Below are 16,491 nucleotides of genomic sequence, written 5' to 3'. Positions count from 1 at the left end.
AAGCCATTGGCTTTCAGACCTAACTGGAAAGGCTAGAGGCATCACTGCCCCAACCTACTCATTGTCATTTCCCATATATGACTGCCCTGGTCACCACTGCTCGGATTGCAGAACCGAGTAGATGAACCTTCCTATTCTATCACAGCACAAAGGCTTTGTTCACTTCCAGCACGACATCATGCTTCCAGGCACTGTTTGAAAACAGGTGTTAGGACTTTCAGAAAGTTCACTCAGTCTAACTCCACTTGATGTGCTTAGTGGGTGCTGAAGAAAAGGACACATGTATTAATCACCACAGATCAGATTTTATATCACTTTTCTACAGAACAAAAACCTCTCCCAAATCTATTATCTCCAGACATGAGTCATCAGGAGCTATGTTAGTAAGAATAACGTAACTGTACTTCATGTACTATGGTGTAGCAACAAAAGAACTCTTAACCATAAATACTTTTGTCACCACCATATCTGTGAATGGGGAGCAATGTAATCACAGTCTTGACATCATGACTGGTATCAGCCCGTCTTGTGACTGAGTTCAAGAGATACTGTCACAAAAATTACACAACTGTCAGCCAATGATTACTCTTAACAGCAAATTTAATAACATACTTAGGGGTCCATTCCTGGAAGCCTGGAACTTACACAGCTTCTGATCATCTAGTCCATGTCCACTTTGAAGGATAGTATCACATCCTCCATGTCTGCTCACAGCTTCAGGACCTGCAATTTTGCACAAAAAGAAACTGTATTTAAAAGCATAAATGAATCTACAAAAATCAATAAGGATCATAAATCAAAGTTTGTAAAAACAAGTGTGCTGTAAAGATTTCCATAGAACCGTTTAACAGTAGGCTAAGGCTGAAACAGGACAATCATACTTTAGAAAACAGATTAATTACTAAATGCTTGCTTTTTCTGAATTAAACATGTAACCTTAGTATCCAAGGCACAAATTTAATGTAAAAAAATATCCCCTACCAGGTAACTATAGGCCAGCGAGGAAACACCTTGACAGTTTAAAAATTAAGTGCAACACCAGTTTCTGATAACTTACAAAACATATTTCATTAATTAACAGACAAAGATTCCACAGCTTCCTTCACATAACCTTTTTATCTCTGTGTTTGCTAGAAAAAAAAATCTAGCAAACTTTTGGCATCTTGATATTGTGGTATCAAAATACATTTAGCATTCTCTTGTAATAAATTAACAATTAGCCTGATATTTAAGGAAATATATCTTGGAAATGTATCAAATTGTATTACTCTCAATATCCATGAAAAGCTGGTGTGCCTAGGAAGACAATACCTATTACCATTTACTTTATCGTAATATCCTGGTACATCATGCAATCAGTGATTAAGAAATCATTGATTAATCTTATAGTGTAGTCTTTAAGTGTCTTTTTACGACTACTCACATTATGCATTTCCTATTTCATCCCTATGATCCAAAGGCTTTTGTAAAGATGGAGAGCTTATGCACCAGTTGATGGACAGACCCAAACAGCCAGATTCTCTTTGTTGCTTTCCACAGGGTATTTACACTGGTTTCGAAGTACTTATCAAGCTACCTGGCCTAGCCATATATTCCCATTAAGTCTTGAAGTGAATTGTCAGTCACAATTCCCAGGATATCTGGCCTTTGCAGGCATGAGAAAGTAAGTGAATGGACTACCCTTGGCCTAACCGTTTTCTCCCCAGTAGCACTGAGCAGCTTGCTTGTGCTGTACCTCGTCTGGGACTAAACATGGGAGTTCAATTTCCAGAACTGTCAGTCACACACCTTTCACACACCTTAAATTCATTTTCAAGTGCTAAAAGAAAGGAAAGAAATAGAAGCAACTTATTCAGTGTTCACAAAAAGCAGCTGATTTAAAGCAATTTATATAACCTGTTGCATGGGTTGACTTTTATCTTACATGAGTTTACTTAGCAGAGCTAAAAATATTAGCCAATACAAGGTTTGAGGCCATCTTCTGAACAGACGCAGATGATAACCTTGTGAGCTCTGCTGTCTGCTCCAATTGCCTTGCAAATAATAGTGTGTTTCCAGCGTGAGTTACAGGAATTTAGACTGCACGTACTCATTGAAATTGCACAACTATATGCTTCTGCACTCACATGCTGTGGAAGCACCGTGGAAGCTTCCTTACTGGGTTTTTAAACATGTGTTACCAGAACTCTGAATAAACTCTTCCCAAGCAAAATAATCCTTCCATTTCTAGGGAATAACTGTGGCCCAACAATGTTTCTTTTCCCTTGATACCACACAACCAATAAAGGTGATTCACTTTCAGAATTTATTCAAAATCTTAACATTTAGCAAAGTTGTTAGCATCTTTTCTTTTTGTTCCCTTAGCAAGGGGCTCACAGTACGACCTAGTTCCTGAAATCCTGCGATTATCCTTCCATGTGGTTTTTTGTTTGTTTGTTTGTTTTTGTTTTTCAAAGTTACAGCACAGGGTATGCTGGTGCTTGGCAGTACTCTATGGCAATGATGCATGTGCCAGAGGCAGACTAGCTAAGGCTGCGCGGCGCTCCACACAGGCTAATCCCCCCTACTGCACCGTACAGCATATGCACAACGCTGCTGATAGCAGGTAAGGCCATTCAGGCCCTCGTGACTACACAGGAAAGCACGTGGAATATAAAGCATCAAAAACAGAAAGCAAATTCCATGAACTCCACTTTTGCTGTGGTTTATGTGATTTGGGGCATAGACTTGTTAGTTCTAAACAGAAGTGTGGCTGAGCTCTGCCACTGAAACGGGGGAGCATTTTGACAGCAAACCTTTAATGCTGCTAGCTTGTGTTGTCTTTAGACCCTGTATCTTTTTTTTTTTTTCCTCAGAAGACCCATGCTGTCAGTAACCCTCGATAACTAAGATTAAACGTACCTGCTGAGAGACACAAAGCACCAGCAGGTGCACCAAGGCTGAATCCCCCACCAGTCCTCCAAACTCTCGCTGAGCCCCCAGACAGAAAGATCCAGGGCTGACGATCAGGACATGAGGTAAGCTGAGATGGCTCCGTTCCTGCCAGAGCACTGTGCCATTCCCTGCGCTGTAACTACGCCACACACCCCACAACCTTCTGAGATACTGCACGACCTCGGCTGTTCGTGGTTTCCCTCAAACTTCTCTCTTTAAAGAGTTCTGTCGCTGCACTGTTGGTCCAGAGGCCACGCTCAGCGAGGAGGAGGTGGCAGAGCACTCACCGCTCCTCTTTAGCTGGGATTCAGCTTCAGCACGAAAACGCGTGAGGAAACCGAGGCGCACACCCGAGTTTATTCAGCTGACAGAAACGTCCGACACAGACACCCCCCGCAGGGGGATTCAGCCCCTCAGCGGTGCCCAGGAGGGCGTGGGGACCTTCGGCAGAGCCCCGCAGCAGCCCCCTGCCCGGGCAGCCCCTCGGCGTTCCCTCAGGCAGGCGGCGGGGCCACGACGCCTCACCTGAAGCGAGGGGCGAGGCGGGAAGCGCGAGGCGGGAAGCGCGAGGCGGGAAGCCCCGCAACGGCCCCTAACGGCTCTAACGGCTCTAACGGCCCCGCGTGCCCGAGCGCGCTCACGTGACGGCTCTGCCCGCCCAGGGGCCGCTTGGCGGGGCCGGGCCGCTGAGGGGAAGGCGGCGGCGGCGGCGGCGGCGGCTGGAGCTGAGGTGAGAGGAGAGGAGGTGAGGGGAGGCAGCGGGAGGGAGCCAGGGGAGGCCGGGGCGGCTCCGCTCCGCACGGGCGGCTGAGGAGAGGACCCGGGGAGCCGGCACCTGCCCGGCCTCGGTCCCCGCCTGGCCGCGGCCGGGCTCAGGGCGCTGGTGGCTCCGCCGGGTGCCGCCGCCGCGCTCCTTCCATTCCTTCTTGAAGTATTTTATTCGTTTTGTTCATTTCCGCGGTGTGGGGACGGCGCTGGGACGCTTAGCGGCACGTCTGGTGTGAGTCGGACTCGTTGGTGAGGAGGGCTGCCTTATGCCTTTTGCCCTGTTTGCCCCCGCCGTTTGGAAAACTTGATGGGCTAAATGAGAATCTCTTCACGTTTCTCTTTCTGGGTGTTAATCTGGCACGTTCACCTTAAAAACTTAACTTTTTTTTTTTTTCTCGTGTAGATTCTCCGGGCAGTTTCTGAATGGACTTTGTTTGAAAAGCAATTTGCTGAATTAACGTAGCGTGCACAAAGATAACTTGAGTTGACGTACTAGCGGAGTAGCATCTATCGCATGAGCAAAAATGGAATGTTCCTGCCCCTGGCTTCCTTTTTAATCTTAAATTATTAATGGATCTCTGTGTTACACAAAGGAAATTTGCGGCAGGCGCTGAGCACAGATGCACGTAGAGAGCCAGATGTAAGAGGAGCTGGTTGTGCAGAAGGACGTGTCCAAGAAAGATGAAGGCAGAGAGCCCCTCCTGTTCCTGAGGGTTGTTGGGGTCTCTGGGGGAGCAACAGCGGGCTCTGCCCTGCCCAGCTCTTTTGTAGCTCTCAGAAAAGAGGAATGAGAAAAGGGCAAAACTTTTCCAGAACTGGGAAGCGTGGGACTTTGCATATTGTTGAGCAGCTATTAACTGAGACTGTGAGTGCTCCTACTCTGGCATGTTAATGGCAATCATGGTACCCCATCTTCTTTTAGAACCTGATTGTCAAGTTGAATAAAAGTATGTACATGTGATCAGTTCCTTTTCTCTAGGTAATTGATACAGGAAAAAATTCCTTCATCTCCAAGGGAGACCTCGGGTAAAGACTCATTTGTTGATACTGATGTAGGAAAGGTGAAACGTTAACATTTACCAGGGTTCTGGACAATTAAAGGTTTGAAAGTGTGTTTGGAGGAAACGTTGGCTTAGATATCAATGGGAAGTAAGATTTCTAGTGTCTGTTCAACCATGTAATGTACAGTGAGTGAGGTGCGTCACAGCAAAGATTGTAACAGTGAACTCACGTTCTGCACTTTGCTTTACGTGAACTTTTTTCAGTATTTGGAATTTTAAAGGGAAAAAGTTAAAATGAGACTGTATTAAAGCAGAAACATATTCATAACCAGTTATTTTTCTTTGAAGTAATACATTCAAGCTTGGTGAAGAAATTTTGGGCAGATATACTAGAAAACTGTGATGTTATAGAAACATGAAACAAAGAGGTGAAGGTGACAGGCTGGTAGAAAGAGGCTGTTACGTAGTTTGAGAGGATAAAGTCCTGCAATGTTAGTTTCGTAATAATCTTTTCAAAAAAACAAACTGGGGGGAGAGAAAAGATTGAATCACCATAGGCTACAGAATAACCCGAAGGTGAAGCTTGGGTGGGTTTGAGGAGAAAATTTTCCTTGAGTGCTTCCTTGAATTTTCCTTGAGTTTTCTCTGGTGTCACTGCATTAGGGGACTGATTTGTCTGCAGCAGAAGAGGCTCCTGGGCGAGGTCGCCCATGACCGGGTGGGTATGTGCTGGTCCCAAGGCGCCATCCAGAGAGCCTGGTATTCTGTGTGGTGTTGTCTGTGTTCCTCCTGGGCCTTCCTTGTGCTGCCGTCATGTCACCTGCCAGCCTCTTCAACAACCACCTGCTCCTCTGCTTCCCAATATTTATAGTTCCCCACCTGGAGAACAGAAGTGCATCCCTCACTGAATTACTCTTCGCTCCAGCTGGCTTTAGTTTTCCTCAACTTACGATGTCCTTACTGCTTGTCCTGCAGACAGCACCATAGTAGGCTCACAATACTGTGTTGTGTGAGCACTGGTTCAGGTAGCAGCCTGTTTCCTGCCTGGGAGAGGGAAAGAGCTGCCCTGCCACGGCCAGAACTGTTGCTTTCTGGGGCAAGAGCGGCTTCAGGCCAGGTCTCTTCAGCTGGGAGCTCCTTAAGACTCAAATAAGGGAGTTGCACGCGTGGTTTACCTGCTCTCTTTCTGTGATGATGATCTGTACTCAGAAGACCAGAAGATCTGCCCCTACTACCATGGTAGTGAAGATCTTCACTGAGTTAGAGTTGTAATTAGGTAGCACAGTGCTAATTAAGATTAGAACCTTTCTTTTTTTTTTTTTCTTTTTTTTTTATGGTCCCAACTACTTTTAAAACCAGAGAGTAGAAGATTGACGGGCAAGGGGACGGAAAACAGAATCTTTCTTATTTTAATGAAATGGAACTTCTAGGCTTATGCTTTAGTAATGATGAAAATCAGGTTTAACTACGTTTCTGTCTGTTTATACGCTTTAAACAACTGGTCTGACCTTATAGCATAACAAAATAAAAAATCTCTCAGCAAGCGGGAGAGTCTCAGTGTGGCCTTCAACAGAACAGCGATGTAAATAATTAATGATTTCTGAAAAAGAATTATGAATGAGCTGTGGAAGGGCTTTGCATGTCTGCTTAAAAGTGACAAGGATCTTAATCTATCTGTGGAGTCGGTGTCTGTAGATTTTAATGAGGGCAAAGCAGAGAAAAACAGGTTAGAAAGTGTGAGATCTCAGTGAAATAAAAACACAAAGCTCTGGGTTTGTGATCAGATAAGTCAGATCCTTTTTTAAAAGGGATGCGCTGACAAAAGCTGCAAATAACTTTGAAACTGGCATCAGTGCTGAGGAAACAAATAAACAGTTATGAATAGTACAGTGTCACATAAATAGGTTTTTACATGTAAGCAGTTGAGCATCCCGTTCTGTGTGTGTGTGCTAATGCTGCTATTTCATTCAAAATTTGGGATTTTGTTTCATTGTGGGCTGAGGCTGTGGTTGCTAGGGTTGATGAGGGGAGCTACATGTGTAGGCTGTGCAGGCATTACGGCTGACTGGAAAAGATGCTGCTTCTAGGGCAGTAGAATTACTTCTGGAGGGCTATAAAGATTGTATCCCTGGCTCGTGCCAGTGGATTGCCTGTTCCATGAGGTGGAATCAGGTGTTACCTCATTTTCCTTTTTTGTTCCCACTGTTGTCTTGTGCAGGCTATTTACAGAAGGCAGGAATTTCTGTGGGAAATTAACTTCAGTCGTAAATTCCACTCTGAAATCTTACTTAGGAGAGAGAGAAATGCCTAGAAAAGCTAAGCAGGCCACTAGTCTTTTCAGCTGAAGAATCTGCATTTTACTTCTGCTTTTCAAGCTAGTGTGAAGCCTTTGAAGCTATTTGGCTCAGTGAGCTTTGCTTTTCGGGAAGCATCGGGGTGAAATCAATGTTGCACCCATGTTAGGTTCCTGGTAAAACCACAGTATTGCTTCTGGATGCGAACCATACCACAATAATGCAGATGCTTACCAATCCCAGCATAACACTTATATAACTAATTTCACCTGGGACTAAAGGTGGATGCAACACAGTAATCCAGGCATCATCAGGCTGTTACTTCATATTTTAGGCAGTCTTGTCACCCCCTTGAAGGGGGCTGTTAGTTAACCTATGAAGAACTAGTTGACTGTGATACAGCAGTATTTGGTTCTCGTGCATAGGATGCTTTCTGTATCTACATCTAGAGGAAAACTATTCAAGACCCAGCTTTATTTGACAGAGGTGTATCAATTTCCAGTTATGCTCAACACCTTGTTTGTACCCGTGACCTCTTCAATTCATTGGAGTGAAAAGTTAGTGTTTTAGTGCAGATATTCAGTCTACCTATGTTTGGAACTTTGAAAGACTGTTCTGTTGACCAAGCAAGCCTGTTCTATAATATAAATTAGGTCAAAAGAGGTGTCTCTAGTTTTGCATGTGTGACGATTTTTAGGTTGAAAATAGTAAGCTTTATTGTCTTTTTTCTCTACTTTTCCCTTCAGGGCAGCCACAGTAAGAGAAAGATATGAAATATCTTTAACGGAATTCTGCTCTTGATCAAGCTGTTAAAAATGGATATGAAAGTTATTTTCTTCTGTGAGGTAAGTAATGCCAGGGAGAAACTAAAGGAAAAAGTGACTTACTTTGTTTAGTGTTGCTGTCACTACTGCTGTCTGTCCAGCTGCTTTTGTTCGCGTATTTTGAAGTTATAGCATCTGTGACTTAGAGAACTTTGCATCGAAAGTCTTAACTGAAATGTCCTAGAACTAATCCTTTTGGTTACAGGATTACTTATCTTTGTTGTGATCTTCCAGTAGATAAAAACAAATGTGTAAAGGTGTGTGCTCTGGTATAACGGTTGACTTCTACACATAGTAGCTTTTGACCCAATAATGAGCTTTTTTTCAAAGCATCAAAGAAATAGAAGCTGCTAAGTCTGATTTCCAAGAGTGAATATTCACCCAAGAATAACTGCAGACAGAGGAAATGAGTGACTTCCTAAAGTGAAGAGTTTGTACCACATTTTTTTTTGCATCCCTCTTTTTCTGCTCTGTGCAGTCTAAGCAAAGGTGGTGCTGTTGCTAGCCTGAATTACAGGTGCATATTAATAATGCTAGGATGGGACTTGGCAAAAAGCTACTTCCGTACTGAGCCAGTACTGCTAGGAAACTGCTGTTTCACATGTAAGAATTAGTAAAAACCAAACACATCTCCTGAATTCAGAATCAGGGAAATTCACGTTGTAAGGAATCTCAAGAGGCCATATAGTCCTGCCCCCTGCTCAAATGTTCCAGTAGTCAATGAAATTTGGACTAAAAACGCCAGTGAGTAAAATAACTATTTATGTTCGGAAACAAGAAGGAAAATGGATTTATATCTTGCCATATGTATTAAATGTACGTTATAATAATGCAGATAGGAATGTAACATGCTACTAAAACTTGTCAAAGGGAAAATATTTTAATTAAGATAGGATTGTAAAAGGATAGGGTTTGTCTCTGAACAAAGGAAAAGCTAAATCTCTGATGTATTCACTTGTAATCACAAATGAAGCCTCTACAGGTCATCTAACACAGTGACGTGTTGCCAATATTTTCAAGAATGGGTTCCCTGCACAAATGACCCCCTTCCCAGACATCCCTAGGGAATCAATTTCCTTACTTTCTCATGTAACCAAATTGCTTTCTCATAATAAATGGAGAGGAAGTAAACATGGTTCTTATCCCAATACATTTTATTGAAACATTTCCTCTGAAGTATATTTGTTCATGGGAAAACATAGTGACAATGTGAATAAAAATAAGCATCTTGTCAGGAAGCTTAGAGAGCAATCTCTCCCCCCGGGCTCTCAAAATAAACACAAACCCCGTCCTCCTCCTCACCACCGCTTCGTCCCCCATTGTGTACTACCAAATGGAACATTTTATGAGCCCTTGGAATACATGTAACTACTTCAGTGTTTTGGGCAGGGAGGGTCATCCAAAGAAGGGTTTAATACTGTCAGCAGAGAGAGGGTTCATCATTCAAAGCCCGAAAGGAGGGTCACTGAAGGGAAGACATGGTTGTTTCCTTTGGATTTCTGCTTATCTTAATGTGCTTTGAATCGATCCCTCAAAATTGGTAATTTGATAGCCTTAATAGTTACATTAGTAATTTAATGAGCCCCTTCCAGTGCACCATCAATGACAAACGTATACTTGAGGAACAAAAATAGAATCGTTTTATAGGCAGTGCAGTTCCTGAAAGCCAGTGTATTATTACATGTATGCAAGTTTTGATGCTATGAATTTTTTAATATACCATGAGTGATTTCATCATCGTAGAAATAAGTAATAACACAAAATGGCACATCTAATAATTCCCAATATCTTTCTTCATCCTCATTCCCAGTGACAAGTCACACTTCCAGCCTGATTTTCTGTCTCTCAATGGATTTCTGGGTAACTCTCATAACTCATGCAATTAATTTACAGATGGTTATTGTTCTTGTGAAATGTACTCTGTGAACTCACTGTTTCCAGACGGAATTTATGTTGTTTCTGTTACTGGGTATAAATTCTTGAAGAGAACATATATGGAGGTCTACATAGAAGTTAACTTAGGTATTGTAAAGCCATGTGCTTGAGTCAGAAAATACTGCGTCTGCAGAAGGCATGTCTTTGTAGAGCTGTTAGTTGTTCTTTAGTATCCCAGTCACAGCTTATTTTCTTATGGGCTTCCGTGTCGCTTGAGGAATTATGAGATGACTAGTAGTAAACTTAGCTCTATGGTTAAAGAAGCCACTGCTGTCAGAGATTACTTTCTCCGTAGTCAGTAGAACGCTCCACAGACAATAGAATAAATTGGGTAAGTGTATGCTAGTGCACACAATAATGCAGACTCCAGCAATTTAATTTAGCTGCCAATTCAGGTAGATATGAAACAAGCTGTGGTCTGTGTAAAACCAGCAGAGGAGCATGTATGCCCGTGAAACAGCAACCTGCAGTAGAACTAATGTAGAATAGGAAGTTTTTAATCTTAAAACTGCTTGAGCTAGTCCTTCCCAAGCTTTTGACTAGGAAGTATGAAAACTGGGGGACTGCTGTGTATCTGTGGTTGGTGGGAATGGGTAGGTAGTGTTGCTATGTTTACAGCTTTTAATCCTTAGAATTAAATTTGTTCTCTAGTAGTGTTTTTCACAGCATGTTGAAATCCTGTACTAAGCACATCTCCTTTATTAAAAGCACAGAAATTAGAGAGTGAGTGATTCTCACAACACCCATGCAGAATCAGGAAACAATTCTTTGTTAGGTGAGAAACTGAGAAAGAAATGTTGCAGTCAGAAATGTCCATTAATCCAGGGATCTTAGACAAGGTACCCAACACAATAAATCCAAGTTGTAATATAAAAGCAGTGTTGTCACCCCAGAGCATCCAGTTGGCAACTGGAATTACCTGTGTCTCACACTTTGGAAACAAGGGCTTAGCACTCTCAAGATGAGGTTTTACAGCAGTAAAAACATTCTTAGCATGATACTTGCTTATTTTCACCGACTTTATCAGCGATGAAATGTGTTTGTGTCTGGGCTCATAAATGGGCAAACATCCCAATAACTGTTCTGAGCAACAAGTACCATTTAGGTCTGAGATAGATGTGTGTGTTGTGGACCTCATGACTCCTGCATGTTTCAGTTCTTGATTTATAGCTGTTGCTTAACACTTGCACTCTTTAAATGTGTCTCTCTTTCAGATGCATGATTTCCATTGGCATGCAAGCTTAGACATATAGTTAGATACTTAGTAAATAAGGAAATATTTGTAGAAATGTTCTTCTCAGTCTTCTGAGGGAAATTGTTGTGGGTGAGGCTTTACTTGAGGCGATGCGACCGATTCCATTAGGATTTCTCTAGGCGTGAATCAGGTTCTCTTAATCCTCCTTTCTTTGTATGTTTGCAACAGTGGTCCCCAGTGGTAATTCTATAGTTAAGGAACTGTCAACATTTCTCTTACAATAATACAGTATTTTAACTGTAGTTTTTGAATTTAAGTGGAAAGCAATGGCTTTTTTTCATACTTTTTCAAATCACACAGTATACATGGTATCTTGAATCCTTCAAGTTCTTTTACCTAATCTAGTTAAAACCTGTAACAATGATTGATAATTGGACAGTTCCTGGAGGTAGTATATTCCAAATCCTCTGTAAAAACTGCAAATGTCTGTAAGAAAGATGTGTTTTCACAGGTGGTGGTTTTTAATCAGTTATGTTAAAGAAAAATAGTATAACTTTTTGTTAACTATTCCTGGTAACAGTGCTTTGTGAAAGGCCCATCAGATAGCCTGCAGTGAAGCATGCAAACTGCATTTGCTGCTTCCGAGGCTTTTCTTCAAGATACAACAGTGGATCACTACATGAATTCCTCTGCAATTTCCACAGTTACCATTATCCTTTAGCTACACAGTTTCAGTAGAATTTATATAAAGCCTTTCAAAGAGAGAAAGGTGTCCACCAGAACCAACCCCAGTAATATTCTTTCTGGATTAGAGAAACAAAAACTGTGGGAACTAGATTTGCTTGGACATACTGAATTAAACCACTAAACCAGATGAGCAGTGTTTGGACCAAGTAAACCTTCTGTTGATATAAGCCAAGCTAACCCATTAAGTTTGTTTTGCTGAAGTGAGGTCTTTGCATGGGAATCTGTGCTAATGTAACTAAATCGTGTCACTGAACTGGTGTAAATAGCTGTAAGAGACACAAGGTTTTACATTCCCTGCAAAGCTCTCTTTAAAAATCATGTATGTTTCAGAAGCAGAGAATGTACAGAATATAACAGGAATTCTACAGATCTTTTTCTTCTTGAATTATCACCTAAATTGAAACCCATAGGGATCAGTAGAAACTCTTCCTATCAGTTTCAGTGGGATTTTTATCAGACTTAAACCATAACCAGGGGCTTTTACTTTAGTGTATAGCCACCTGTAGGACAGAGGTACGAGAGTAAATCACATTTAACAAGGCTGTTTATCATGGTTGAATGATGGTGAGATTAAGCTGCCCTTGATTCTACTGTTTAATCCAGCTCTTGTTTTGGCCCCCTGGAGAGAACAGAATATGGCTATTGGCTGCTCTTGTATGCAAGCAGTGATTCAGAGACCCCCTAATACCAGTCTTTGACTGCTGGGGAAAGGAGGGAAAATCCGCATTTGTTCTCTTCCCCTCACCACCTCTAACTTACACCTGTAGGGTTCCTGTAGCGAGGGAGCTTTGTTCAAGACTGTCTGCATGATCTCTCTGAAAGTGCCCGTATAAACAACTTGGTGCAGCAATTGCACATATGTGCAGAGACTTCTATTTAGAAATCCTTTAGAATTTATGCAGTCTTTGAGCAATATTTCAGCTTTTCAGTTTTGGTCTGCATTTTGTAACTTCCTGCATATAAAGCTACTGGACTTTGAATATGATAGGTGACTTTTACAGGCCTCAAAAGGCAGGCAGAGCATTTATAATGCTTTAAAGAGTGAGAGCAGATCCATTTATATATGGCTTTTAAAGCTCAAGATCAAGAGTGAGACGCAGAGACAGTGTTTGCCATTGAGAACTTTTTATTGTAGTTCCCTGATATCTCTGTCTCTTAAAAACTTAGTACTCAGAAGTGCATTTTGACTGATCTTTGTAGAGAAGGGACTGAAACCAGCCAGAAGGTTAGACAGACAGAATTTTCCCCAGCTGACTGTTTGCTGTGACTCTCATTTAATTCCCCAAATATATTCTTTCCATTAACATCTAAGTGGACGGCAGAAAGGTTAAGAAAAACTTTTAACAGTTATGCAGATATCATCACCACAGGTGAGATAAGTCGATAACGCAGTACAGGCATGAAATCACTTCTTCAAGGTGAAAATTTGCACCTGGGATTAGGTTTTCATATATATGTGAATGTTTTCCTGTGAAGTGGCAATAAAGAGTTATTCTGGGCTGAAAATGTGTTTCTGGCATGTCCCAGTTGGTGAACGAAGGCAGAAGTTATGGACAAAATTGCCAAGATTTGAGAATAATTCTTCATGTATTAGTTTAACTTTCACTGATACATTAGCATGTATTTTGGTTAGCAAGTGGTATAGAATACAGTGCTCCAACAGATTTTCTCAGAGGGCAAACCATTGATTTTAAAGATGAGCCTCCTGTATCTTGGAAACTCCCTTAAATACTGGAAATAGCTGATAAAGCTAGCATGCTCTGGGTAGTTGGAAAAGTCTTATGACATTTTGATGCAATCATTTCTAGTTTCCTTCCCTTGTGAGACAGCAAAATGATAAATATTCAAGAAGAAATCCTCCTACTAGTCAGTTGTTCCCATTTAGCTTGTGTTTGGAAGTGGTACATAAGCTGATTAAATCTTTCTTACCCATGTTGTAATTCTGAGGATCTAGAAGCAGGGAATATAACCATTATAAGCTGTTGCAAACCTATCTTAAAAAAAATAAAATTAAAAAAAAATCCCCATTTAATACAAAACTGAGCTGTGTTACAAATTCTTAATACTGCTTTGTCCTCTCTGGGTTGTGAATTCAGCGAGCTGTAGCTCTTCTACTTCTTCCCTTGGGAGACTCTTATATAATCATTCAGCTGTTCCTCTTGCTGTCCTTCTAATTAAGCTGAAATTTTATGTTGCTTAATTGTATCCTGGTAGACCTAACCTAGCAAACTAGGACTAGTGAAATGAATTCCCTCCCTTCTAACACGAGAAGAGGAGTGCAGTGGTGAAGGCAGTAATGGAGTTCTGCAAGGTTTCATGTCAGAGCCTCTCTCAGTGCAACTGAGACACCTGAGTCAGCAGGTGCCCTTCCAGCAGTGAAGACTATCTGTGTTCTGCGCTGCCTAAGGAAGAGGTCAGTGGAAGTGATTATTCCTCTCTACTCAGGCACTTGTCGGGCTGCACCTGAAGTACTGTGTCCAGTGTGGGGTTTCACGGTACTGAAGGGAGTGGAATGAATGCTAATACAGTTAGGGGCCTGAAACACAACATATGCCCGGAGCTACTGAGGGAGCTACGTTTAGCCTTCTCCATCTCCAGATAAGGGAGCATCTACTTAGTGTCTTCTGATACGTGACAAGGGGCCATTGGGAAAACAAGTAGGCTCTTCTTAGAGCTGCACAGCAAGGGGACTGCGTACAAGGTGTGCATATATTCAGCATTTCATATCCAATATTCATATTCATATATTCATATTAGGGAAAAAGACTGGAAATACAATTCATGCAGCAAACTGGTGCTATATCTCATTCTCAGAGTGCCTCAGTAAGATCTGATACAGTATTGTCTTCTAAAGGGATGATGGTCTTGCACTGTAATTAGTATTCAGTAAACAACTGGAGAAAAAAAAAGCATGGTGGTCTGTTAGTGTCTGTAACGCATACAATGGGAATAACATGTCTCCATCTCTGAGAACTGAGACAGAATTGTGTGGGATATTATGAAAAGAGATGCAACTGACGTTTGTTTTGATTTGTATCACAGTTGGCTGAGAACAGTTGTTAACATCACTAACTAGAGGCACCTTGTCTCAAACTCTAAACTCTGTCCTTACTACACACACACACACAAAAAAAACCCACAACCTCACATTGCTAAAGGACTGCATACAATATGGAATAGTTCTGAAGAAAAAGCCAGTTGTGAATGCATATGTATTTGGCATGGGAATAATACAGCTCTGAATGCAAACCCATTAATAAAAAATTGTATTGACAGGAAATGACTTGAATTTTATTTTAACATGCATAAAATATGCATTTACATGTTTTTTTTCCAATGCATTTATCCTCTTTATGAATTTTTTATGGAAAAAAATCTAATGGAGTATATACCAATCCATTACAGAAGTAGTTAGAAGTGATTTTGATCTACCCACATAATTAAAGCCTCTAAGCCTAATTGTGGGGAAAAAGTAGACTTCAATGATGGGAGCTGGGTAATTCTGATATTTTAATTCACTTGCCGCCAGTTGGCTAAGACTACATATAACATACAATAGGAGGATGGTGAAGTCCATCACTGATGTACCATGTCTCCTTATTTTGATTGTACATCATTCATTCGAGTTCTTTTGTATTGTTGAAAGTAGGTTTCATAGATTGTAGGGAGCACCTTCTGTCCCTGTGAGACCGCCAGATGCAACACAGAGCACATACGTATACGGGATAATTTAACTTACTTTGCTTTACTGAATTCCTCATGGATTTAAACTTATTTCCCCTAAAAGCCTCTTAATCTCAACATGTTCTTAAAAGCTCTTCTAATACAAAGGGCCCCTGCATTCAGAGCTGAGGGAAGAGCTCCAGTTTGTCCCGTGCTATTGAGTTTCATCCTTGCACTGTCCTGGGTTGCCTCTGCAATGTCAGATCTGCCTTCCCTCAGTGCATGCTCAAACCCTGTCCTGTAGCTGTCCATGCTGTCTGCTCATCTGTGTGTAACTTGTCTTAGGAAACGGAAGTTGTGCTTAGGTGTTGCTACCAAAAATGAAGGGGAAATAATTTCAGTTGTCCTGAATTAAAAGTATGACTCCCCAGAGGGAGCAAATGCCAACATCACTAGATTATTTATTTTCACTTTTTGATTCAGCCATCTCTTACGGACCCTACCTAGACCTGTAATACAGGCAAGAAGTCCTTGTTTCCACAGGGCGTCAAGTCTGGATCAGTCTGAGATGCAGACTTTCTTACAATGTTAACACACAGTATTATTTCCACACCAACATGAGAAAGAACTTCTTCACAGTGAGGGTGACAGAACACTGGAACAGGCTGCCCGAAGAGGTGGTGGAGTCTCCTTCTCTGGAGATATTCGAGGCCCGTCTAGACACCTACCTAGGCAGCCTGCTCTAAGGAACCTGCTTTGGTAGGGGGGTTGGACCCAATGATCTTTTGAGGTCCCTTCCAACTCCTACAATTCTGTGATTCTGGGGGTGAGTTTTTAATCACAGACTTATGTGCTCGTACTATCACGCTTCTGCAGATACAGCTGACTAGATTATAATGGGGAGGTGAAAAGCATGGGCTATTTAATTTCCTTCTCTTTTTGAACAGTTTTCACAGAGAAGCTGAATTAAATGTTTCTAATCCCCTCTTCCATCACCTTTTGTTATTCTTGACTGGTATTTTTTCAGCTTATCTGCTCCTGAACCTTGCTCTGGTCCCTCAGAAGCACAGAGGATGGCAGGGCCTGAGGGCATTAAGTGTCAGCAGCTCTGCCATGGTAGAAAGCTCCCT

At 41.7% G+C, this 16,491-nt stretch overlaps 1 protein-coding gene across 3 annotated transcripts in view; it reads left to right on the top strand.

Annotated features, from left to right (window-relative positions):
- Nucleotides 1-3,636: 3,636 nt before the first annotated feature.
- The window catches only part of RHOBTB1 (Rho related BTB domain containing 1), a 48,645-nt gene continuing 35,790 nt past the window's right edge, over nt 3,637-16,491 (top strand). Inside the window, exons 1-2 of one of the 3 annotated variants that reach the window (XM_032191543.1) lie at nt 3,637-3,664; nt 7,744-7,842. The gene's annotated coding sequence lies outside the window, so the exon portion shown is untranslated. Of the gene's footprint in view, nt 3,680-4,546; nt 4,568-7,743; nt 7,843-16,491 lie in introns of those variants that run through there. The other 2 variants (XM_032191545.1, XM_032191546.1) reach the window with 2 other exon arrangements.

Source organism: Aythya fuligula, chromosome 7 (assembly GCF_009819795.1).
Source record: "Aythya fuligula isolate bAytFul2 chromosome 7, bAytFul2.pri, whole genome shotgun sequence".
Taxonomy (NCBI): domain Eukaryota; kingdom Metazoa; phylum Chordata; class Aves; order Anseriformes; family Anatidae; genus Aythya; species Aythya fuligula.
The sequence above is the reverse complement of the archived record's forward strand: the minus strand, read 5'-3'. Positions and strand labels throughout refer to the sequence as shown.